The 26,748-nt window shown below is 36.6% G+C and overlaps 1 non-coding gene across 1 annotated transcript; it reads left to right on the top strand.

Annotated features, from left to right (window-relative positions):
* The first annotated feature begins 4,231 nt into the window (after positions 1-4,231).
* Positions 4,232-4,303, top strand: TRNAC-GCA (transfer RNA cysteine (anticodon GCA)). Its single transcript has one exon. It is a non-coding gene; the product is annotated as a tRNA-Cys (tRNA).
* The last annotated feature ends 22,445 nt before the right edge of the window (positions 4,304-26,748 follow it).

Here is a 26,748-nt window from a genome sequence, read left to right as displayed (position 1 = left end):
CACTCTCCTCTCATTTCCATAGAGTCAAACTCTTATTCAAATATCATTTACCTATTTTAATAAATTATTTACAAAACTCAAAGATATCAATAATAATAATTTCAATCTCACTTCCTATAGGCTACCAATGTATGCAGTAGATTTTTTTCAACAAAATTTATTAGTAGTAATTTTGATATATGTATGAGAATTTAATTTAAAGGAATAATATTTAGTCATAAAAAGAAAAACTTAAGCCATATCTATTCCAGAAAATGAAGGGACACTAGAGAGTGAAAAGCATAGGAAACATATGTGAATGCATTTAAATGCCAACTTTGTAAAATAATGTTGATAATGATGTACTAATAGATTGATAAATATGGTATTAAAATATGTGACAGTATGCTTACTAGTGGTATGAGGGTAAATAGATTTAGGGCCTTTTGGCTTTTGAAGTGTTGAGTAGGACGTTTCAACCGGAGAGTGGTAAAATAATTAATTTAAATTGTAGCACAATACTGCTATATTTAATTGTTTATTTTTTACATTGCTACCAACAAGGACCTACTGTGTAGCACAGGGATCTCTGCTCAATGTTATATGGCAGTCTGGAGGAAAGAGGTTTTGTGGTTAGGGGGAATGAGTATATGTAAATGTATATGTATATGTGTATATATGTATATGTATAGCTGAGTACCTTTGCTATTCACCTGAAACTATCATAACATTCTTAATCACCATCTATATTCCAATATAAACTGAAAAGTTTAAAACTAAATAAATAAAACCTCAAAAAACATAAAAAAATGTTTAAAAAGTCTCAAAAATAAAACATAAATGAAATACAGTAAATTAAGTCAAGGATTCATGTTATAATCTCTTCAATAAAGGCTAAAAGGGTATAAAAATAGGTATAGTTAACAACCTAATTGAATAAAATATATGATAATAAGAGAAAGCTTCTCAATTAATTCTAGATAGTCATGAAAGGAAAGAAAATGAACAAATCTCAAGGAGAATAAATTGCAATAAATACTGATATGGTAGATTTAAAGCTAAATATACCCATGTCTATATTAAGCGAAAGCTGACGACTGGTCCATAGCATATTTCACATTGCTCACTATTTTAGTTACTTTTTCTTGTGTCTATCTCTTATCATGTTTTCAGTTCAGTTTAACCCACAAAGAGGGCATTACTTGCTCCAGGGATGAGCAGTTTGGCCATGTGGATTTTCTTCAGCCAATAGAAAGAGAGAGAAATGAAATGTAAAATGTTCAAGCTTAGTTTTTTTTTTTTTATTATTATCAAAAGCTTCAGCTTCTCTGAAAACTTCTGACTTCTGCTCTGACAAATATGCTTCAGTCTGCTGTTTCAAGAAAAAAAATGAGTGATACATGAACTAGACCTAAAACAAACCTGCATTTTAGAAAGAGCAATGAAGAGTAATGAAGCCCAGTGTACATTAGTCGAACCTCAGCCAGGCAGATGGATGGGCAAAAAACATGCTTAAGTTCCATGTCAGTGAGATTGCTAGCTGTTTTTATGCAGCGAAGGGTATCTGTAATTCCCTTTATTAGAGTTTCTGAAATCATTAAGATGCTGTCTAGTGAATTGTTTCTTAAAGTGTTTCTAGAAAGCTTAAGGATATGGTCTGAGAGAAGTCTGATGGATCCAATCTACTGTAATTACACTTTAAGACAGAGAATGCCTGTAAAATAATCATGGCTTCGCAATATAGAAAATGAATATAGAGAAAAAGTTACAGAGTTTCTGAGAAAGAAAGCTTTAGAGGAAAAAGTATCATTGATTTTGGTTAAAAGAAAATAAATATGAAACACAAAAAGACATTTAGTCTCCAGTTTTTGTGTTTACCAGCAAGAAATATATTAAGAAAGCTTCCCAGATATCAGACAGTATATATATATATATATATATATATATATATATATATATATATATATATTTAAAGCTCTCTTTAAAACTGACAAAATAGTATAATGAAAATGAAAAGGTATCTCAGAGATTTAATTGGAAATATGATGGGAAAAATGAACTATGGAGCCATTCCCAGGAAATAGACTGTTTCCAACTTTTATTTGGAGACATTTGTGGACAGAAGTTGACTGTTTGTCACCAATCCTAATGATGACTGTGTGTTTTCCAGTTTTTCTGAGTGGAGGTGCTGTTTGCCATTAACCTTTTCCCATGTAACTATTGTTTGTTGGATATATGGACATATAAGTGATCATTTTATGTCTCAGTATTCTAAAACAAAGACATCCAGAATCAGACATGATCAAAAAAATAGCATTTCTAGTGTTTAATCAGATTTCATAACTGGATGAAAGTTTTGTGGTTTGGGAAAGAAGAAAAGGTATTGATATTTTGGATTTGGGGTGGTGGTGATTATAAATCACTGTGACCAACAGGGTGAATTGCAATAGGTCATTAATACAGATTCCAAATATGCAACGAAAATGGTTTAAAAAATGAGAAGGAAGACTCTTTGTGTCTTACCAAAAAAGTATGTTTGTAAAATAAAGTGCATAGTAATACATTGAAAATATATTTAAATGATTGTAAAAATTGGCTTTAAAAATTAGTGATCAGTTTTGAAATACAGCAAAAACACAATCAACAAAGAAAACAAAAAGGATAAGTTGCACTTCACTTTTAAAAAGTTCCTCTCTTTCAAAGACAATATAAGAAAATAGAAAGAGTAGCTATATACTAGGGGAAAAATACAAATACAAAAAAATATCTTGTCAGGACTTGTGTCCAAAATACATATGGAACTCATATTTAAAAAAATGTATATACTTAAGTAGGAATAATATTTGATTTGATATCTCATCAAGAAGATGTATAAAGACGGAAATTAAGTATATGCAAATATGTTCAGCACCATATGCCACTAAGGGATTACAAATTACACAGCAGTGAGATACCACTACATGCCTATTACAATGGTGAAAATTCAAAACAACTGACAACATCACATGCTGGTCAGTTTATGATGAAGCAAGAATTCTTGTTCATTTTTTATAAAATTCAAATGGTACCCTCACTCTGGAAGACTGTTTGGTTAGTTCTTACAAGCTAAACATGGTCTTATCATATGAACCAATAATCCTATGCTAGCTATTTACCTAGCTAAGTTGAAAATTCATATCTATACAAAAACTTCCACATGGATATTTATGGCAGATTTATTCATAATTTGTTCAAAATGGAAACAACGAATATACCTTTAAAGGGGTGAACAGGTAAGCTGTGAAACAGTCATACAATGAAGCTCTGATATATGCATACAATGGAGCATTATTTAGTAAAAGAAAAGAATGAGCTATTAAGCCACAAAAATACATGGAGGAAACTTAAATGTCTACTGAAAATTAAAAAAAAAAAAAAGTGAGTTTGAAAAGGCTACATGGTGTATTACTTCAACTATATAACATAGTATATGTTATCCATTTTGCATAATATATATACTATGTTATCCAACTATAATTTAACTATATTTCAACCATATTCTGAAAGGGCAACACTAGAGAGAATAAAAAAGATGAGTATTTGGCAGGGGTCTGGAGAGAGGAAGCAAGGGATGAATAGGAGCCCAGAGGATTTTTAGGAGAGTTAATCTCTTCTGTGTGATAATGTAATGGTGGATACAGGATGCAATGGTGGATACATTATATTTTGTCAAAACCTGTAGAATGTAAAATAAAGGAGTGAACCCTAATATAAAGTATGGATTTCAGTCAATAATAACATAGCAATATTTCTTCATCAGTTGCAGCTAGTGTACCATCCTGATACAAGGTGTTAACAACAGGGGACAGTTTGAGAGCAATAGAGTACATGGGCAGTCTCTGTGCTACATTCTCAGTATTTGTAAACCCAAAATGGATGTAAAGATTGTGGCTATTACTTTTAAAAGACAATCTTTTAATACAGTGTGATATGTTTCAAGGATAGATTACCACACAGCAAATGAAAACAAAGAGTTACGTAGAAACCATGGATGAATTTCACAGAAGTTTGTGAAATTAAATTATAGTGTACAGATTATACACCCTTTGATTCAACTAATATGATTTGAAGACAAGCAAAACTAATCAGTTAACTTGGCCCTTAGTTTTATTAAGTGGGATATGGCAATAGGCAAACCATCTGTGGTCCTGGAATTATTTTTATCTTTTTTCCCCTAATTTTTAGTTATATATATATATACACAGGATTGGCTTCCCATGTGTCTCAGTTGGTAAAGAATCTGCCTGCAATGCAGGAGACCCAGGTTCAATCCCTGGGTCGGGAAGAACCTCTAGAGAAGGAAATGGTAACCCACTCCAGTATTCTTGCCTGGAGAATACCATGGACAAAGGAGCCTGGAGGGCTACAGTCCACGGGGTTGCAAAATTCAGACATGACTTAGCGACTAAACCACCACCATATATATATATACATATATATATATGCAAAATAAAAATTTCAGTGTTAAGATTAGCTCACTTGGGGGTATAGCTTAGTGGTAGAGCTTTTGACAGCAGATTAGCTCATTGTACTCATATGACTCCAATATAAAAGGAAATCACTATTAGCCTCATTCACAAAATACAATACAGTAGATCATAGTGTCACATTTTTTTTTCTGTCAAATTAATCATGCATAAACACCATTGAGCTGGTGTGCTAGGCAGCAGTGGAGCAGAAATTAGAGGCAGCAACATAGGAGAAATGAAAAGAAAAGAGGAAACATCTGAATTCAGTCATATGATGATGAATAAAAAACAAATCAGTCATTGTACTTTTAAGTGGAATACTGTGGAGAATTTAAGCTACTCTGAATTGACAAGGCAGCTGGAGAAAAATGGCCACATTTATTTCTTTCATTACAAATTCCCTCTGTTTTCTTCTCAAAAGTGACTAGTCCTAGTCAAGCACTCTTGCTGCTTATCCCCTAGTATCTTCAAAATTTTAAGTTCTTATCTGAATGCTACTAAACTAGTTTTTAAATGAAATTTCATTGCACAACTAAATTTTTGGTGATTAATATTAAACTAAACAATAGAAGATAATGGTAAAACATAAGAAGATGTGGTGCATGTATGAAATGGAATATTATTCTGCCATAAATAAAGAATGAATTATGCCATTTGCAGCAATATAGATGGACGTAGATATTACCATACTGAGTGAAGTAAGTCAGACACAGAAAGTTAAATACCTGATATTGCTTATATGTGGAATCTAAAAAAGGGGGGGGTATGCATGAACTTATCTACACAACAGACATAGAGGTACAGATGTAGAAAACAAATTTACAGTTACTAGGGGAGTAGGAGGAAGAGAGAATTTGAGATTGAGATAGACATATACAGACTTAGGTCTTCCCTGCAGCTCAATCAGTAAAGAATCTGCCTGCAGTGCAGGAGACCCGGGTTTGATCCCTGGGTTGGGAAGATCCTCTGAAGAAGGGAATGGCAATCCACTCCAGTATTCTTGCCTGAAGAATCCCATGGAGAGAGGAGCCTGGAAATCTACAGTCCGTGGTATTTCAAAGAGTCAGACACGAATGAAGCAACTGACACTACACTACTACTATACAAACTACTGTCTATGAAATGTTGCTGTTCAGTAGCTCAGTCATGTCTGATTCCTTGTGAACTGCAGCAGCACACCAGGCTTTCCTGTCCTTCACTATCTCCTGGAGTTTGCTCAAATTCACTCCATGGAGTCAGTGATGCCATGTAACCATCTCATCCACTATCACTCCCTTCTCCTCTTGTCCTTGATCACCAGGGCCGTTTCCAGACTCTTCGCGTCAGGTGGCCAAAGTGTTGGAGCTTCAGCTTCAGCATCAGCCCTTTCAATGAGTATTCAGGGTTGATTTCCTTTAGGACTGACTGGTTTGACCTCTTTGCTGTTCAAGGGACTCTCAAGAGTCTTCTTCAGCACTCGCATTATTTACGGTCCAAATCTCACATTTGTATATAAATACTGGAAACCACAGCTTTGACTAGACAGACCTTTGTTGGCAAAGTGATGTCTCTACTTTTTAATGTGCTGTCTAGTTTTTTCATAGCTTTTCTTCCAAGGAACTCGTGTCTTTTAATTTTGTGGCTGCAGTCACTATCTGCAGTGACTTTTGTAGATCAAGAAAGTAAAATTTGTCATTGTTTTCACTTTTTCCCCATCAATGTGCCATGAAGTGATGGGACTGGCTGCCTTTTTTATTTTTATTTTTTAAATATTCACTTTTAAGCCAGCTTTTTCACTCTCTTCTTTCACCTTCTTCAAGAGGCTCCTTAATTCATCTTCACTTTCTGCCATTCGGGTGGTATTATGTGCATATCTGAGGTTAATATTTCTCCTGGCATTCTTGATCATAGCTTGTGAGTCATCCAGCTCAGCATTTCACATGATGTATTCTACATATAAGTTAAATAAGCAGGGTGACAATATATAGCCTTGAGGTACTCCTTTCCCAATTTTGAGTCAGTCAGCTATTTCATGTCTGGTTCTAGCTGTTGCTTCTTATCCTGCATGCAGGCTTCTTAGGAGAAAGGTAAGATGATCTGTTATCCCCATCTCTTTAAGAATTTTCCACAGTTTATTGTGATTCACAGTCAAAGGCTTTATTTAGCATAGCCAATGAAACAGAAGTAGGTTTTTTTTTCTTTTTTTAATTCCCTTGCTTTTTCTATGATCCAGTGGATGTTGGCAATTTGATCTCAGGTACCTCTGGCTTTTCTAAATCCAGTGTGAACACCTGGAAGCTCTTGGTTCACATACTTCTGAAGCCTAGTTTAAAGGATTTTGAGCACAATTTTGCTACTTACAGCATGAAGGTAAGGGCTTCCCTGATGGCTCGGATGGTACAGAATCCACCAGCAATGCAGGAGACCCAGGTTCTATCCCTAGCTTGGGGAGAGCCCCTGGAGAAGAGACTATCCACTGCAGTATTCTTGCATGGAGAATCTCATGATCAAAGGAGCCTGATGGTTTATACTCCATGGGGGTCACAAAGAGTTGGACATGACTGAGTAGCTCAGCACAGCATACACAGTGTATAGCACAGGGAACTCTACTCAGTATTCTGTAATGACCTGTATGGGAAAATAATCTAAGAAAGAGGGGATATATAATATATATGTGTATAACTGATCCATTTTGCTGTACCCATGCAACTAACATAAAACTGTAAATGAACCATGCTCCAATAAAAAACATAGCTTAAAAAAAGAAAAATATTTCAGTATGGAAAGCATCAAATTTATATTAAAAAAAACACCATTTTTTCACATCTAAACCTGGCTTTTTTAGCTTAATATTCAAGAGAAAACATTGAGTGCTGGAATATCTCACGGTGGCTTTTTCTGAGACTATGCCAAAAATTAAATAAACTTTAAAAGATCTTCTAAATACATTAATGATAAATATCATTATTAAAAATGTTCCTACACATTTAGAATAATGCTTATGAAGCATGTTTTAAAGTGTCTGCTTAGAAATTCTTGTTTCATGCTGATATATACTCTTTGGCACTTATCTATCTGTCACAGTGGAACATTATGACATTTAGTCTGCTCTCTTGATACATGGCCTATTTGATTTGGATTTTCAAGTACCTCGCCCAAATAGAATTTAGATGGTGCTTTTAATCACCATCCAGTCCTGACATTTTATTACATGATTCTGGTGAACTCTTCCTCCTCCTTTTCGATGAGTGATATATGAGGTTTTCTTATGGCAGAGAATGAAAAGATTCTTTATAAATTTCATCTTGAATAGAAGACTCCTCAGTTAATACATATTTCATAGGCTACAGCACTGTAGCCGGCAATCTACCTTTCCTTGGAGGTTCCTGTCAGTTTCACATTTGGAAGTTACTTTGATGATCTCCTGTTTCATGATGTCATAATCCAAGAATTATATAGCTATACATATATAGAATGGTAGACTATTAAATATTTTATCTGTCTTCTCAAAATATGCCAACAGCTTTATTTGACAGAGAACATTTAGAAAGCTATTAACAGCATAAACTAAAAATCAGAGAGAATGAAAGAAAGTTAGCATCATGTTAAAAAAGAAATCATTACTTTGGAGTCTTGTGATGATTAACGTGGAAAAATACATTATTTCCACATTGATTTATTCAGTATGAAAAATCACTAATTTCTAAGCTACTTATATTAAGTATCAATACTTAATGCTAATTGTCATTATATGGTAGAATCAATGCCCAACTTAGTTTTACTTCATTCAGACTGTTTTGGCTATGGCCCTAAGTATATAGCTGCAAATTTGTTTTCAGTTAACTTGCTATTACCCAAACATTTTAAAAATCATCCTAAAAATCCTACCAAAATTCATGTTGGTACATTTTTAAGGATTTAATTGAAACAATAGATCATTTTATGTAACAAAATGTGCTTCCAATACATTTATCAGCAAACCTCATTTCTTTATACCTAATTTTAGGCCTCCATAACATCATATTGAAAAGAAATCACTGCATGCTGGCATATCTAACTACTGGTTTTCCTTGAGTATGCCAAAAAATAAAACAAATTAGATACTATAAACACATTGATGATAAATAATACCATTAAAAATTTCCCCACTTATAGGTTAATGCTCATGGAGAATTGCTATTTTTACAATATTTAAATATCCAACCTTTCAATATTAAAACTTGCAACCCATGCTGCTGCTAAGTTGCTTCAGTCGTGTCCGACTCTGTGCGACCCCACAGACGGCAGCCCACCAGGCTCCGCCGTCCCTGGGATTCTCCAGGCAAGAATACGGGAGTGGGTTGCCATTTCCTTCTCCAGTGCATGAAAGGGAAAAGTGAAAGTGAAGTCGCTCAGTCATGTCCGACTCTTAGCGACCCCATGGACTGTAGTCTACCAGGCTCCTCCGTCCATGGGATTTTCCAGGTAAGAGTACTGGAGTGGGGTGCCATTGCCTTCTCCGTTGCAACCCATGACCATACTATATTCATAGAGCAAAGAAAATAAAGCAAAAATAAACAAATGGGACCCGATTAAACTTAAAAATTTTACACCACTAAAGAAACCATCAAGAAAAGACAACCTATTGAATAGGAAAAAATATTCGCAATTTATATGACTGATAAAAAGCTAATATTGAAAATATATAAGCAATTCATACATCATAAAAAAAGATGACCTGATTAAAAAATAGGTGAGAGAACTATATGGACACTTTTGCAAGGAGGAAATGCACACAGCCAATAGGCACATGAAATACGCTCAACCTTGCTAACCATTAGGGAAATGCAAATCAAAACCACAATGAGATATCACTTTGTACCTGTCATGATGACTATTATCAAAAAGAAAAAAAATAAATATTGATGAGGATATGGAGCAAAGATAACCTTTGTGCATTGTTGTTGGAATGTAAATTGGCATAGCAAATTTGTGAAACCACAGTATGAAGTTTTTTCAAAAAACTAAAAATAGACCTACCATAGTAGTAGTTGTTTTAGTCACTCAGTTGTGTCTGACTATTTGTGACCCACATGGACAGTAGCCCATCAGATTCCTCTGTCCTTGGGATTCTCCAGGCAAGAATACTGGAGTGGGTTACCATTTCCTTTTCCAAGACCTACCATATGACCTAGCAATTTCACTCTTGGAAATAAATCAGAAATAAATAAATAAATAATTCGAAAAAGAGCATGCACCTCAATGTACATAGCAATATTATTTACAATTGTGAAGACATGGAATCAATCTAGGTGCCCATCAACAGAGGAATGGATGAAGAAGATGTATATATGTGGTGGGATACTACTCAGCCATAAAAAATGATGTTTTGGCAGTTGCAGCATAATCATGGGTGGACCTGAAGGGCATTATGCTAAGTGAAGTAAGTCAGACAGAGAAAAGCAGATACAATATGAAATCACTTATGTGTGGAATCTAAATAATAGAACAAACTAGTGAATACAACAGAAAATAAGCAGACTCAGATATAGAGAAGAAACTAGTGGTTATCAGTAGAGAGAGGAAAGGGGGGGAGAACAGTAGAAGGGTAGGGAATTAAGATGTATGAACTACCATATATAAAATAAGCTACAAGGATATACTGCACAACACAGAGTAAAATCACATTATCTTACAATAACTATAAATAAAATATAACCATTACAATTGTGAACCACTATACTGTATACTCTGCAGAAGGGAACAGCAACCCACTGCAGTATTCTTGCCTGGAGAATCCACTGGACAGAGGAGAGCCTGGTGGGCTACTACAGTCCATTGGATCTCAAAGAGTTGAACACGACTTTTACTCACTTACTCATACTGTATACTTATAATTTGCATGATATATATCAGCTATCCTACAATAAATAAATAAACAGTTTCTATATTTTTTGAAAGATAACCTACATGTATTAAAGTTCATAAAATAAAATAATCTTAATAGTGTGTTCCAATCATTCTGTACCAAATAACCCACATTCATATGAAGCTATAGTTCACTCATGTACCTTATAGAGAGTAATGCATTTTAGTGTCGTTTTCTTTGCCATCTTTTTTATTATCTTTACTGAGGTTTCAGTTTAAATATTGTGCACATGTTTAATTTTTTTCTTCTAATTGAGATTTGCTACTAGTTTTTATACCATGTATACCTTATTAGATAGGCAATTTCCAAATATTTTCTCCTGGTTTATATCCTTTCATCCTTTTACAATTTGTTTGTTTGTTTGTTTGTTTAGATCATTCATCCAATCAAGAATCCAGGTGGGTCAGATGGTAAAAAAATCTGCCTGCAGTGCTGTAGACCTAGGTTCGATCCCTGGGTTGGGAAGATCCCCTGGAGAAGGAAATGACAATCCACTCCAATATTCTTGCCTGGAGAATTCCATGGACAGAAGAGCCTGGCAGGCTATAGTCCATGGGGTCGCACAGAGTCGGACATGATTGAGGGACTAACACTTTCTTTCTTTCATCTCATCAGTGTATATGAATACAAAACATTTGAGACACACTTCTGCTGGTAATTCTAGAGTTTTCAAAAATATGGAATGAAGCCTTACAGCAGTTCTTCAAGTTAAAGGAAAACAAGTGAATTCTTACAAAAGTCATGCAGCTTCAACTTTGCATAGAATATATTTTCTTCTAACAGAGTCCCAGACATTTTAAATAAGTTTTGTGTCACCTTGCTAGCATGGTTGTTTTTTTTTTTCTCATTCAGTTAGTGGTCTCTGCTCTACTTTTGTTATAACAATTGTGTTAAGAGGTCCCACTCCACTTCTCCAATCCTGCACGAATGCTAAGTACTAAATGCCTAGATATTAGGGCCAATATTAGGAGCAAAAACACCTACTTTCTATGACTTTAATTTACCAGTTTCTCCACTGACCAAATGGACATTTTTTAAGTTTGAAATAAAAGAAGACTGTTCATTTATTCTGTTTTTCATTTTTTAAAATATCTTTTTGTTGTGGATCATTTTTAAAGTCTTTATTGAATTTGTTACAAGATTGCTTCTGTGTTATGTTTTAGATTTTTGACTATGAGGCATATGAGATCTTATTAATAGCTCCCCAGCCAGGGAGCTTCCTGCATTGGAAGGCACAGTTTTAAACACTGGATCACTAGGGGGGTCCTCTCTTTTTTTCATTCTTGAGCTAAGCAATGCTTTTGAAATTGTTAGTATAATTTATTTAACATTATTGTGAATTTTTGCATGTAAGTATGTATTTTATCAATCAGACATATTGATGCTTATAGTGCTTTCTTCAATTGATTAATTATTTTTGATTTTATAACATTTGTAAATAATATTGGATTTATAACATTTTTTAAAAAAGTATTAATTTTAAATTACATTGCACTATAATCAAGACTGTTCTCTCTGTGATGCTTATTCTTACGGATTTTTTAAATAATTTCTTTATGATCAACTTTTCAGTAAATATTTTATGAATGCTACATGTAATCTCAAAAGGAAACACTAGTTTTAAGTTGTTAATTGAGTCATTCAGTTGCTATATACACTTACTAAAATTTGTTTGCTTGATATGTCTGTCTCTGAAATACTTGTTCACAATTGTTCCAATGTGATGGTGATTTCCCAACTTCATAACATTTATAAATTATTTTGTGTATACATATATATGTTTATAGGACTTCCCCAGTGACTCAGAGGTAAAGAATATGCCTGCCAATGCAGTAAACACAGGAGACGTGGGTTCAATCCCTGGGTGAGGAAGATCCCCTGGGGGAGGGCAAGGAAATCCACTCTAGTATTCTTACATGGAGAATTCCAGGATGCAAAGAGTCAGGCACAACTGAAGTGACTGAACATGCAGACACATATATGTGTATATTTGCTTTGTGTATTTTAGAGGTTAGTTGACAATATTCATACAAAGATATAATTGCTGTAATTCTTTACCACAACTGCTCCTTTTAGTTCATTAACTTTGTATTAATATCATTAATAACTAACTGGCAATAATTTTGTTATTAAACTCCAAATAATTAAAAAGCAAAAGAGCATTTAATTATTTAAATAATTATGAAATTCATCCTAATTACTAGATTTCTTTAGTACCTACAAATAGACCATATTAAAGCATTATTGTCCTATATTTAGTGTTTCTATGTGAGATCTGTGCTTTGCTTGACATCATTTTTCATTGCCCTACTTTCAGGCTTCCAGGATTATCATGTTTTAGATTTGTATCACAGGTATTGCTAGATCTTTTTTTTAATTTTTATTTTTATTTATTTTTTTAATAAATTTATTTATTTTAGTTGGGGGCTAATTACTTTACAATATTGTAGTAGTTTTTGCCATACATTGACATGAATCAGCCATGGGTTTACATGTGTTCCCCTTCCTGGACCCCCCACCCACCTCCCTCCCCATCCCATCCCTCTGGGTCATCCCATTGCCCCGGCCCTGAGCCCTTGTCTCATGCATCGAACATGGAATGGTGTTCTGTTTCACATATGATAATATACATGTTTCAATGCTATTGTCCCAGAACATCCCACCCTCACCTTCTCCCTCAGAGTCCATACGACTGTTCTATATGCATACATATGGAATTTGAAAGATGATAACGATAACCCTATATGCGAGACAGAATAAGAGACACAGATGCTAGATCTTTTTTAAACAACCGAATCTGAAGTTGGGTGACATTTGGTGACTGTGCTTACCCTATTTACATTAATACAACTTATTAATGTATTTAGATTTGTGTTTACTATCTCATTTTTAACAATCCGATATTTTGATGGCAGTTACTATTGTCATCAAACCTATGGCCTAACCGTCATTTCCCCTTTAAATTAATCGCATTTTGTCAACTATTACTCCTTTTAATGTCAGGATCCATATGACAGGCAGAGGCACCTGAGTAGAGATACAAATGTAGCCAGAGTCACCCTTCCTCTTTTCTCCTAATCCTAGTAAGGGCAAAGAGCCTGAAGTTCCCTCAACCCTCACAGAGGCTTCCACCACAGATGGCGACAGATAGCTACAGTCTGAGGGAGGCGGAGTAGAGGGGATAACTTCATTTCCTGATGTAGATACACTGAATAGTCAAACTGATGTCAGCATCTTCCTTTTGCCAGATTTCCACATTTCCATTTTCTTTCAACACATCACATTTTTATAATGACTATACAGCAGTATATAAAATTAAGCTTCTTCCACTGGAACTTGACAAAGTTAAGCCTAATAAGACAAATTACTCTTTTCTCCAGAATCTATTCCTTCAGAGTGTTTCCTGTCTTACAGACTGGCATGTGCATGCCTGCTAAGTTGCTTCAATCACGTCTGACTCTATGCTACCCCATGGGCCATAGCCCACCAGGCTCTTTTGTCCATGAGGATTCTCCAGGCAAGCACACTGGAGTGGGTTGCTAAGGGATGTTACCGACTCAGGAATCAAACCTGCGTCTCTTATGTCTCCTGAATTGGCAGGCTGGTTCTTTACCACTAGCACCACCTGAGAAGTCCATCTTACAGACTGGTACCAACATCAATTCATCCACAAGCAGAAACCAAAGCATCAATTTCTGTTACCCACTTCCATGATCTTCTATATCAGTTTGCTACTGAGTTCAGTTCATGTGTATTCTACACTTGACTTCATCCTCGCGTCTGCATTCTGCCCTTCATTTTTGTAACAGTTTTCTAATTTACTCTCCACTTTCCAGCTTGTCCCCTTCATATACATCTGATATTGCTATAAGAATACTTGATGCAAAATTCTGCATTACTTATGTCAGCTCTATTTTTAAATTAATTATGTGCCCTCCCACTTGATTTCAATATGATTTTCACACTCCTTGCCTTAAACATGTAATTCCTCCACAAACATATCTCTGTTTAGCTGTCCTTTCTAAACCCACCTTTACTGTACATGCTGACATATCTCTAGTTGTATTACAGAAATAATCATCTTCTCTGGATGTTGGATGATTTAACACTTCTGCATCTAAATACATGGTATTATTTCAAAAATAGATTATCTTTTCCTGTACCATTTTTTAAAAATTAAACTTAATCAACTCAATCTTTCTCCAAAATCCAGCATCAGCATGAATTTCTGCAAGTCTTCCTTGAAATTCGCTTCAAAGTTCCTAGATGCTCCTTTCTAATATCTGTGCAAACTCATTTTAAAATTGCTGTCATTGGCTGATATTTCCATCTCTTGTTCTAACTAGACATCAGAGTTCAGTCTTAATATATTCTTCTGAATTATCTCCCATCTGTGTTGTAGAAGAAACTACTAACTGTACTGCATCATCTATTTTGTTAATTTGGAATTTGGAGAAGTGGCCACAGGTATGAGTTTATAGGAAAGAAGAAAAATAAGGGAGATCTAGTGCAGATATCTGTAACATCTGCTCATGTAGCTTTTTAAATTTTTTCGAGCTTTTGGGAACCACCCAGACTTATCTCCTAAATACTATTTCCTTTATATAATTGAATGTCATTAAGCATACCCAGTTTTGAATTTATGAAAGTGTTTATGAATGTATAAATATATGCATTTTGTATATAGGTATTTCTTTGTTTTGTGAATCAGATAGCAAGCACTGAATAAGATAACAAGCACTACATAATGAGCTGTTGGTGGTGGTTTAGTCACTAAGTTGTGTCCGACTCTTGTGACCCCAAGGACTGTGGCCTGCCAGGCTCCTCTGTTAACTTAATGATTTTGTGTTTCATTGTATTAGTTTCCTTGTTGCCACTGTAACAAATTAGCACAAAATTAGTGGCATAAAAAATGCATATTATTTTTGTAGAGTTCTGGATGTCAGGATTCCAAAAATTAAGGTGTTAACAGGGCTGCATTCTTTTTGGAGCTTTAGGGGATAATCTGTTTTCTTGCCTTTTCTAACTTTTAGAGGGCATCTGCATTCTTTGGCTCATGGAACCACCCTTCACCTTCAAAATCAGCTGGGTAGAACCTTCCAATCCCCTACACTCTCTCTCTCTTTTTTTTTTTCTCCTGACTTGAAACTTTGGCCTTTTGCTGATTTAGACCTTTGTGAATACATCGGGCCCACCTGGATAATTCACAGTAACTTTTTTCATCTCAGTATCCTTAATTTCATCATACATATAATGCTCTTTTATATTTTAAGGTCTTCTACCTGTTACCACATGAGGTAACATCAGTTCAGTTCAGTTCAGTTGCTCAGTCATGTCTGACTGCAACCATATGGACTGCAGCAAGCCAGATTTGCCTATCCATCAGCAGCTCCCGGAGTTTACTCAAACTCAAGCCCATTGAGTCGGTAATGCCATCCAAACATCTCATCTTCTGTCATCCCCTTCTCCTCCTGCCCCCAATCCTTCCCAGCATCAGGGTCTTTTCAAATGAGTCAGCTTTTCGCATTAGGTAGACAAAGTATTGGAGTTTCAGCTTCAACATCAGTCCTTCCAATGAACACCCAGGACTGATCTCCTTTAGGATAGACTGGTTGGATCTCCTTGCAGTCCAAGGGACTCTCAAGAGTCCTCTCCAACACCACAGTTCAAAAGCATAAATTCTTTGGTGCTCAGCTTTCTTTATAGTCCAACTCTCACACCCATACATGACCACTGGAAAACCATAGTCTTGAGTAGACGGACCTTTGTTGACAAAGTAATGTCTCTGCTTTTTAATATGCTGTCTATGTTTGTCATAACTTTCCTTCCAAGGAGTAAGCGTATTTAATTTCATGGCTGCAATCACCATCTGAGGTGATTTTGGAGCCCAATAAAATAAAGTCTGTCACTATTTCCACTGTTTCTCCATCAATTTGCCATGAAGTGATAGGATTAGATGCCATGATCTTAGTTTTCTGAATGTTGAGCTTTAAGCCAACTTTTTCACTCTCCTCTTTCACTTTCATCAGGAGGCTCTTTAGTTCTTCTTCATTGTCTGCCATAAGGGTGGTGTCATCTGCATATCTGAGGTTATTGATATTTCTTTTGGCAATCTTGATTCCAGCCCAGCGTTTCTCATGATGTACTCTGTATATAAGTTAAATAAGGTGGGTGACAATATACAGCCTTGACGTACTCCTTTTCCTATTTGGAACCAATCTGTTGTTCCATGTCCAGTTCTAATTGTTATTTCCTGACTTGCATACAGGTTTCTCAAAATGCAGATCAGGTGGTCTGGTATTCCCATCTTTTGAAGAATTTTCCACAGTTTATTGTGATCCACACAGTCAAAGGCTTTGGCATAGTCAATAAAGCAGAAATAGATATTTTTCTGGAACTCTCTTGCTTTTTCAATGATCCAACAGATGCTGGCAATTTGATCTCTTGTTCCTCTGCCTTTTCTAAATCCAGCTTGAACATCACGGTTCACGTATTGCTGAAGCCTGGCTTGGAGAATTTTGAGCATTTCTTTACTAGTGTGTGAGATGAGTGCATTTGTGTGGTAGTTTTGAGCATTCTCTGAACTGACCTTTTCCAGTCATGTGGCCACTGCTGAATTTTCCAAATTTGCTGATATATTGAGTGCAGCACTTTCACAGCATCATCTTTCAGGATTTGAAATAGCTTAACAGTAATTCTATCACCTCCACTAGCTTTGTTAATAGTGATGCTTCCTAAAGCCCATTTGACTTCACATTCCAGGACGTCTGGCTCTAGGTGAGTGATCACACCATCATGATTATCTGTGTGATGAAGATCTTCTGTGTACAGTTCTTCTGTGTATTCTTGCCACGTCTTCTTAATATCTTCTGCTTCTGTCAAGTCCATGCCATTTCTGTCCTTTATTGAGCCCATCTTTGCATGAAATATTCCCTTGACATCTCTAATTTTCTTGAAGAGATCTCTAGTCTTTCCCATTCTACTGCTTTCCTCTATTTCTTTGCACTGATGATGGAGGAAGGCTTTCTTATCTCTCCTTGCTATTCTTTGGAACTCTGCATTCAAATGGGTATATCTTTCCTTTTCGCCTTTGCTTTTCGCTTCTCTTCTTTTCACAGCTATTTGTAAAGTCTACTCAGACAACTACTTTGCTTTTTTGCATTTCTTTTTCTTCAGGATGGTCTTGATCCCTGTTTCCTGTACAATGTCACGAACCTCTGTCCATTGTTTATCAGGCACTCTATCAGATGTAGTCCCTTATATATATTTCTCACTTCCACTGTATAATAGTGAGGGATTTGATTTAGGTCATACCTGAATGGTCTACTGGTTTTCCCTATTATCTTCAATTTAAGTTTGAATTTGGCAATAAGGAGTTCACAGTCAGCTCCCAGTCTTGTTTTTGCTGACTGTATAGAGCTTCTCCATCTTTGACTGCAAAGAATATAATTAATCTGATTTCGGTGTTGGCCATCCGGAGATGTTCATGTGTAGAGTTTTCTCTTGTGTTGTTGGAAGAGGGTGTTTGCTATGACCAGTGCGTCCTCTTGGCAGGACTCTATTAGCCTTTGCCCTGCTTCATTCTGTACTCCAAGACCAAATTTGTCTATTACTGCAGGTATTTCTTGACTTCTTACTTTCGCGTTCCAATTCCCTATAATGAAAAGGATATTTTTGGGGGGAGTTAGTTCTAGAAGGTTTGTAGGTTTTCATAGCACCATTCAGCTTCTTCAGCATTATTGGTCAGGGCTATGACTTGGATTACTGTGATATTGAATGGTTTGCCTTGGAAATGAACAGAGATTATTCTGTCATTTCTGACATTGCATCCAAGTATTGCATTTTGGACTCTTTTGTTGACTATGATGGCTACTCCATTTCTTCTTAGAGATTCTTGCCCACAGTAGTAGATATAATGGTCTTCTGATTTAAATTCACCCATTCCAGTCCATTTTATTCCACCAATCCCTAAAATGTCGATGTTCACACTTGTCATTTCCTGTTTGACCACTTCCAATTTGCCTTGATACATGGACCTAATATTCCAGGTTCCTATGCAATATTGCTCTTTACAGCTTCAGACCTTCCTTCCAGTCTCATCCACAACTGGGTGTTGTTTTTGCTTTGGCTCCATCCCTTCATTCTTTCTGGAGTTACTTCTCTAATTATCTCCAGTAGCATATTGGGCACCTACCAACCTGGGGAGTTCATCTTTCAGTTTTCTCTCTTTTGGACTTTTCATACTGTTCATGGAGTGCTCAAGGCAGAAATACTGAAGTGGTTTACCGTTCCCTCTCCAGTGGACCACATTTTGTCAGAACTCTCCACAATGACCTGTCCTTCTTGGGTGGCCCTACACAACAGCATGGCTCATAGTTTCATGAGTTAGACAAGGCAGTGGTCCATGTAATTAGATGGGTTAGTTTTCTGTAACATATTCACAAGCAAATCCAAGTATGAGCCAGACAACATTTCAAATGGAGAATAGTTTGTCAATAGAAAAGGGCATGGCCTTACTCCCAAATTCTATGATTTAGGACTCATAATGTCTCACTGGTGTTTGTCAAGGTGCCATGGAAATTATCTCTCTGACACAGACACCTGCTATAACAATAGGTTTCTGGGTCATAAGGCCCAAGTGGCAAGTCAGTTTGCAGAGCAATGTGGGTTTATTACAGGACCCTTCTTGTTCTTGGCTCAACTCAAAATCAGCAGCCTTTCAAATTATCCAGGAAGCAGATTGGAATAGGATGAACAAATGTGACATACATTGCCTTCAGAATCCATAAACATGATCCACTAAATATTGTGCCTATTTATTGATAGTGATTGTTGAAATGGAAAGTATTTTTCTTTCTCTCCAGAATATAAGAAAAAAAAAGACCACTTGAATCCAAGATATTTCATCAATTTTACAGAAGTATGGATATTGAGAGGTTTATTTATGAACATTTAGCATCCTCTATTTTACTAAGGATCTAGGATGCTGGCTACTTCCTGTGTATTTGTTTTGGAATGATCATACAACCAGGACTATAATGGTCTAGGGCCTTATTCTGTGCAGTACCCACACCTGTCCCTACTCCAGAATATTTTATGACAGAGAGTTGGGGAGTTGACATAGCACTGAAACAAGACAGGAAAGGTATGATCTTATATTTATCATGTGACAGTCAACTGCTTATGTTTTCCTTGGCTGGCAGAGATAGGGGGTGGAAAGCGCATTTCTATTTCAATAGCTGTATACCAGGTGTCAGGGTCTGTGTTAATTTTCTCCAGGGGAGGCATCGTATCTGGAAATGCAGCTGTGATTGGAATCACTACCTAATTATGTGGGTGATAATCAACTGTCATTCTCCTTTACACATCTGGCTTTACACTGTCCAAATAGGCATAGTAAATGGGGATGTGGTAGAAATTAGCACTCTTGCATATTTCACGTCATTGATGGTGGCAGTAATCTTTGTGATTCCTCTAGAGGTGTGATATTTTCGCTTTGTTTTGTTTTCTAGCAAGTCAGTATTGGGCAAGTGCAATTCCAGTGGCCTCTACTAGGTCCTTCATATCATAACAGTACTTCCTCCATGGGTCAGAAAAACAATGAGGGGATTTTGATGGTTGTTTCTTGTTTCTGTACCCTATATATGTTTGGGGTTGCGTAAATAGCCATAGAATGGGTCTAAGATTGCACTGGAGGTGAATTGGGTCAAGGCTCCACTTACTACCTGACCTCCATAACCTCATCATTAATTTCCAGAAACAGTTTAAGTCAGGAGACAATACTCCCTATAGCTAGAGAGTTAATGTTAGTCACTCAGTCATATCTGATTCTTTGTGACGACATTGACTGTAGCCATTCCCTTCTTCCAGGAGATCTTCCTGACCCAGGGATCAAACCTGGGTCTCTTGCATTTCAGGTAGATTCTTTACCATCTGGGCCAAAATGGAAGCCCAATAATCCCTATAAGATTTGCTATTTTCCTTCCCTCTGAGATGGTTTGAAGAAAGATTCAGGGCATATATCTGTGACCATACTGTAACATTCTTCCTAAAGTGGATTCTAGTTTAGCCTTATGCTGAACTAGAATGATGCTATAGGACTATAAAGTGACTTTATCTTTGAAATGGGTTGAGGTCATGAATTTGTACTAGGATGATTTAGGTTAGGTTTCTCCCTCCCAGATCTTATTATTTTTTTTTTTTCTTCTTACATATGTCAATATACACCCTGTTAATTTGGCAATCTCATTCATTTCTAAACTTCACCAAATAAATTGCTCAGCACCCTATACCCTTGAGGATCAAAAAAGCAAATAACTCTCAATATTTAGTTTATGGATATAATTATTCTATTGTGTTTCTGAAATTAAAGGATACCACCCAGCCTCTGCCTGTTAAAAAACAAACAAACAAACAAAAAAAAAATCATTCCTATTTGGATCACCTCTGAGTGTCTGTGTATTGTGTTTCATTATCAGAACAATCTTTAAATTTTATAAAGCTTTGACACTGTGAGGAGAACAATATAGCCATGACCACTCACTCTTACATAGCTTCTTGGGCAGTGGCTCTTGGATTACTAATTATATAAACTTGCACAGCAGTCACTTGGAAGGGAAATACTCCTTATGATGATCCTGAGCCTATGGCCCTCTGTACCCACATGCCCATTATGCCTTGATCCATGGAAGCAGCACATCAAAAGCTCTTCCAGGCTGCCAAGTCCTTCTTGATTTAGTGTGAAACCAAGCCTGGGCCCTGAGGCATGTTCCACCTGCAGAAGGGGGTGGTCTCTTCTGTTCTAAGTTTCTGGCCAGATACCACATTCTGGAAGGGGTCATTCCTCCCCAAGATCCCTTGACTACCTGGGGAATCCCTTGAGATTAACTGAGTCAACAGCGGGGGGAAAGTTCATAGACTGCCTGAAGAGCATTGCTGTCATCATAAACATGATGGAGCTAAGTGAAACATAGCTGCTTTCCATCATTTAACAAGGATGTCCAAACAAATAATGAGACCCAAGAGGATGACAAGCGGCAGTCATTTTAGTACTGGACATCAGCAAATGGCTCCATCTTGTGCATTAATACAAACTCTTGTGCCATCACCAAGAGTTGTTCCCTTTAGGATAAAAATGTCTGGGAATCTCTTGCCCCACAGACATTCAAAACATCAACCAAGGTCAAAGATCTCTATGTAAACTAAGGCCACAATGTGAGGTGTCACAGTACACCTCTTATGCCCCTGTAGTCTCAGATGTTGCTAATAGTAACCAAGGCAGACGTTTTACTTCTCTGGATACACAATGCCATGCTCTTTACAAAGGGAACTTTCATCTCCCCTCTAGGTCCCAGGCAGTTGGTTTAATTAACAGACATAAAAATTTCCTCAAACAGCTCTCATTTAAACTCCAGTCTGGCAAACGGTCTCTATTTGACTCAAGGCCTTAAACTCTCTTAATGCAAGACCCCTTGGCTGACTCATACTTCACACCAACTACAAAAATATATTCCCATTGCCCTTTCCTCTATTTAAAGGGGAATATGTCTCACTGCCATGTAAATCAAGACTAGTTCTACATGGAGCCCTTAAGTAAAATTTCCTTTTATCTATATGGATTTTTCTTCATGCTCCCATATCACGGGGCTAGAGGACAAATCAAGGGTGCATACACTCCTGGGACCTGTTACCCATCTCCTGTCCATCTGCTATGGAACATGTATGAATCTAAACTTCAACCAGTTAAAAAACCTCCTCAGTATTGGGGTTTTAATGAGTAATTAATTAATCTAGGCTCTCCCTCATATTCCCTCCAAGAAACTACAATGTGTCCTCCAGAACCATTTCCATAGACAGTGTAAGCTACCAAAAAGGGGGATTTAAAAACTCTGCTTTATGAGGAAAGTCACATTCATAAATAGTAATAAACTCAACATTTATATTAATTTTATTGTATTATTATTATAAAATATATAATTATTACTATAGTTATAATAAACTCAGCAATTTATATTCATAATTATAAACCACACATTGGTTCAGTTCAGTTCAGTCACTCAGTCGTGTCCAACTCTTTGCAACCCCATGAATCGCAGCACGCCAGGCCTCTCTGTCCATCACCACCAACAACTCCCGGGTATATTACTTTAATTGGTTATAATATGTGCTGGAGAGATATCAACATCAGAAAACAAAAGTATATCACGTCTATCTGCACAGCATGCTGTTAACTATTGGTCTTATTACTACTGGTCTGAGTGCTTTCACTGCTTTGGGATCCAGAAGTTTAAACTCTCCAAGAAAGCCATTATTTCAGCCAAATATGGCAAATGCTGTGGCCCAAATGTCATTGAGTTTGGTTCATACAAACCCTACAGCCCAAAGGTCTCTCTTACTTACCTGTGTATGTGTGTGTGTGCTCAGTCGTGTTTGAGTCTTTGTGACCCTATGGACTATAACCCGCCAGGCTTCTCTGTCCATAGAATTTTCAGCAAGAATAATGGAGTTGGTTGCCATTTCCTCCTCCAGGGAATTTTCCCAACCCAAAGACTGAACCCACGTTTCCAGGGTCTCCTGCCTTGGCAGGCAGATTCTTTACCACTGAGCCACCTGGGAAGCTCCTCACTTACTTACCAAACAACAAGTCACCAAACAACAAGTGAGGCTTGGAGCCCATGGTAATGGGCTAAATTGGAGGGTAAACCTGCAGACAGGATCAAAGCTCTACCAATATCTTGCCTGCAGCCTTGTGGGATCCTAAGCAGCAGACCCAAGTGAACCTCTGCCCCATGGTCTTCTGAGCCATAAATAGTGAGATATTACATTTATGTTATTTTTACATGCTAGTTTCATGGCAAAATGTTATGAATACAATAGACAATATGAATTATACATAAACATATATATATACATGTCTATTTTAATGGAAGAGATAAAATAGAATTGTATTCAGAGATGGATATATTTAAAATTATTTATAGACACAAACCTTGTTTAATCAGCACTCCCATTTGCTTAGGTTCTCAATTACCTACAACAGGATTTACTGTGCCTAGATAAAGCAGAAAAGATAATTTGTAAATATTTTAAAATATATTAGGAATTTCAGAGTATCCTGGAAAACTGGAGAGCTTATATTAATATATACCAAGATCAACACACTGGGCATTATTAACAATAGTACCGATTTTGTTGCCCAAAATAGTGTTGCTCATTAACGCTATAGTTTGTTTTTTTTTTTTTCACTTCATACCAATTATTCTTAGAATTATGGGCCAAAATCTCCAGTAAATATGGTTTCTATATATCAGTGGGATATTTGACAGTATCCAAGGCCTATCATCAAAGGAAACTATAAGAATCACCTTGGATGTACACTTTAGGAAAGCAATAGTCATCATTAAAGGGACTTACCTGGTGACTCGGATGGTAAAGAATCTGCCTACAATGCAGGAAACCTCGGTTCAATCCCTGGGTCAGGAAGATCCCCTGGAAATGGAAATGGCAACCCACTCCAGTATTCTTGTCTGGAGAAGTCCGTGGACAGAGGAGCCTGGCAGGCTGCAGTCCATACAGTCCATGGGGTTGCAAAGAGTTGGACACAACTAAGTGACTAACACTTTCACTTTCAGTCATCATATAGGAAACAGTACAAATACATGCAGGGCTCAATAAGTTTTAAATAAAGAACTTCAAACTCTCACATTTCCATATAACAATAGTTAGATTAGGAGTTACTGTTAAACATCAAAAATATAGTGAAATGTGTTGCATAACATTTTGCTTAATTCTATTAAGTAAATTGTCATTTCTTCATTTTCTATCATTGTGGTACACCATCTTTTTAATGCAACATTCCAGAATACTCCAAACCAAATAGAATCAGTAAGAATATACAAGATACCATTTGTGTAAACATACTTTCCAACCAAATAAAATACAAATGATATATGTAATAGGGTTTTCAAAATGATCTTAAATTTCAGATATAGCGGTTAGCTTTAGATAAATTATAGTACCTAAGTATAATATTGGGCAAGCATGCTCAGTCATGTCCACCTCTTTGTGACCCCATGAACAGAAGCCCACAAGGCTCCTTTGTCCATGGAATTTTACAGACCAGGATACAGGAGAGGGTTGCCATTCTCTACTCTAGCGAATCTTCCTGATCCGGGGACCTAAACCATGTCTCCTCGGATTCCTGCATTGACAGTCAGATTCTTTACCACTGAGCCACCTGGAAGCCCAATTATAATGTTAACTAACACCATAATTTTATGAAACTCAGACTCCCACGTCACATGGCTAAAGTGGTGAATACAAGTGGCTATATGTTTTAGATCTCTAAAAAGAAAAATAAAATCTTTCAAACCTGTAGGATATTTGGTTCAAATGAATTTTATTCCTTCTTTTGAAGTTCTAGCACAGTTTCTTGTAACAAGAGTTGAATTATGATCTTTCCACATTTTGCTTCTTAGCGTAATTTAGTGCATGGTTTTCAGACCATAATTCCTAACCATGGACTTTGCCTGTAGATTCACTTGAGAAGTCTCATCCTTATCATACATTCTGCATTGAAACATTTTGCTCATACTTACAAATAATGTATTAATAATAATAATAATGGAAACATCTAAAGGCAAAGTGTCTTAAAGTAAAATTTCCCAGGAAATAAATTATTAAGTGGTTGCTAATTGAGAAGTACTAAAGTCTTTCAACACCCAGTTGTGGATGGGAATGGTGATAGATGCAAGGCTCGATGCTGTAAAGAGTAGTACCACATAGGAACCTGGAATGTTAGGTCCATGAATCAAGGCAAATTGTAAGTGGTCAAACAGGAGATGACAAGAGTGAACATCAACATTCTAGGAATCAGCGAACTAAGATGGACTGTAATAGCTGAATTTAACTCACATGACAATTATATCTACTACTGTGGCCAGGAATCCCTTAGAAGAAATGGAGTAGCCATCATGGTCAACAAAAGAGCCCGAAATGCAGTACTTGGATGCAATCTCAAAAATGAAAGAGTGATCTCTGTTCGTTTTCAAGGCAAACCATTCAATATCACAGTAATCCAAGTCTATGCCTCGAGCAGTAACACTGAAGAAGGTGAGGTTGAACAGTTCTATGAAGACCTACAAGACGTTCTAGAACTAATACCCCAAAAAGATGTCCTTCTCATTACAGGGGACTGGAATGCAAAAGTAGGAAGTCAAGAAACACCTGGAGTAACAGGCAAATTTGGCCTTGGAGAACAGAATCAAGCAGGGCAAAAGTTAATAGAGTTTTGCCAAGAGAATGCACTGGTCATAGCAAACACCCTCTTCCAATAACACAAGAGAAGACTCTACACATGGACATCATCAGATGCTCAGCACCGTAATCACATTGATTCTATTCTTTGCAGCCAAAGATGGAGAAGCTCTATAAAGTTAGCAAAAACAAGACCGAGAGCTGACTCTGGCTCAGATTATGAACTCCTTATTGCCAAATTCAGACTGATATTGAAGAAAGTAGGGAAAACCACTAGACCATTAAGGTATGACCTAAATCAAATCCCTTATGATTATACAGTGAAAGTGAGAAATAGATTAAAGGGATAAGATCTGCTAGACAAGAGTGCCTGATGAATTAGGGATGGAGGTTCTTGGCATTGTACAGGAAACAGGGATCAAGACCATCATCAAGAAAAATAAATGCAAAAAAGCAAAATGGCTGTCTGAGGAGACCTTACCAAATAGCCGTGAAAAGAAGAGAAGCACAAAGCAAAGGAGAAAAGGAAAGATATTCCCATTTGAATGCAGAGTTCCAAAGAATAACAAGGAGAGATAAGAAAGCCTTCCTCAGCAATCAATGCAAAAAAATAGAGGAAAACAATAGAATGGGAAAGACTAGAGATCTCTTCAAGAAAATTAGAGATACGAAGGGAATATTTCATGCAAAGATGGGCTCGATAAAGGACAGAAATGGTATGGACCTAACAGAAGCAGAAGATATTAAGAAGAGGGGGCAAGAATGCACAGAATAACTGTACAAAAAAGAGCTTCACGACCTAGATAATCATGACGGTGTGATCACTCACCTAGAGCCAGACATCCTGAAATGTGAAGTCAAGTGGGCCTAAGAAAGCATCACTACAAACAAAGCTAGTGGAGGTGGTGGAATTCTAGTTGAACTATTTCAAATCCTGAAAGATGATGCTGTGAAAGTGCTGCACTCAATATGCCAGCAAATCTGGAAAACTCAGCAGTGGCCACAGGACTGGAAAAGGTCACTTGTCATTCCAATCCCAAAGAAAGGCACTGCCAAAGAACGTTCAAACTACCACACAATTGCATTTATCTCACGTGCTAGTAAAGTAATGCTCAAAAT

This window comes from Giraffa tippelskirchi, chromosome 8 (assembly GCF_054371585.1).
Source record: "Giraffa tippelskirchi isolate mGirTip1 chromosome 8, T2T-mGirTip1v1.2.pri, whole genome shotgun sequence".
NCBI lineage: Eukaryota > Metazoa > Chordata > Mammalia > Artiodactyla > Giraffidae > Giraffa > Giraffa tippelskirchi.
This window is presented reverse-complemented; position numbering and strand designations above follow the sequence as displayed.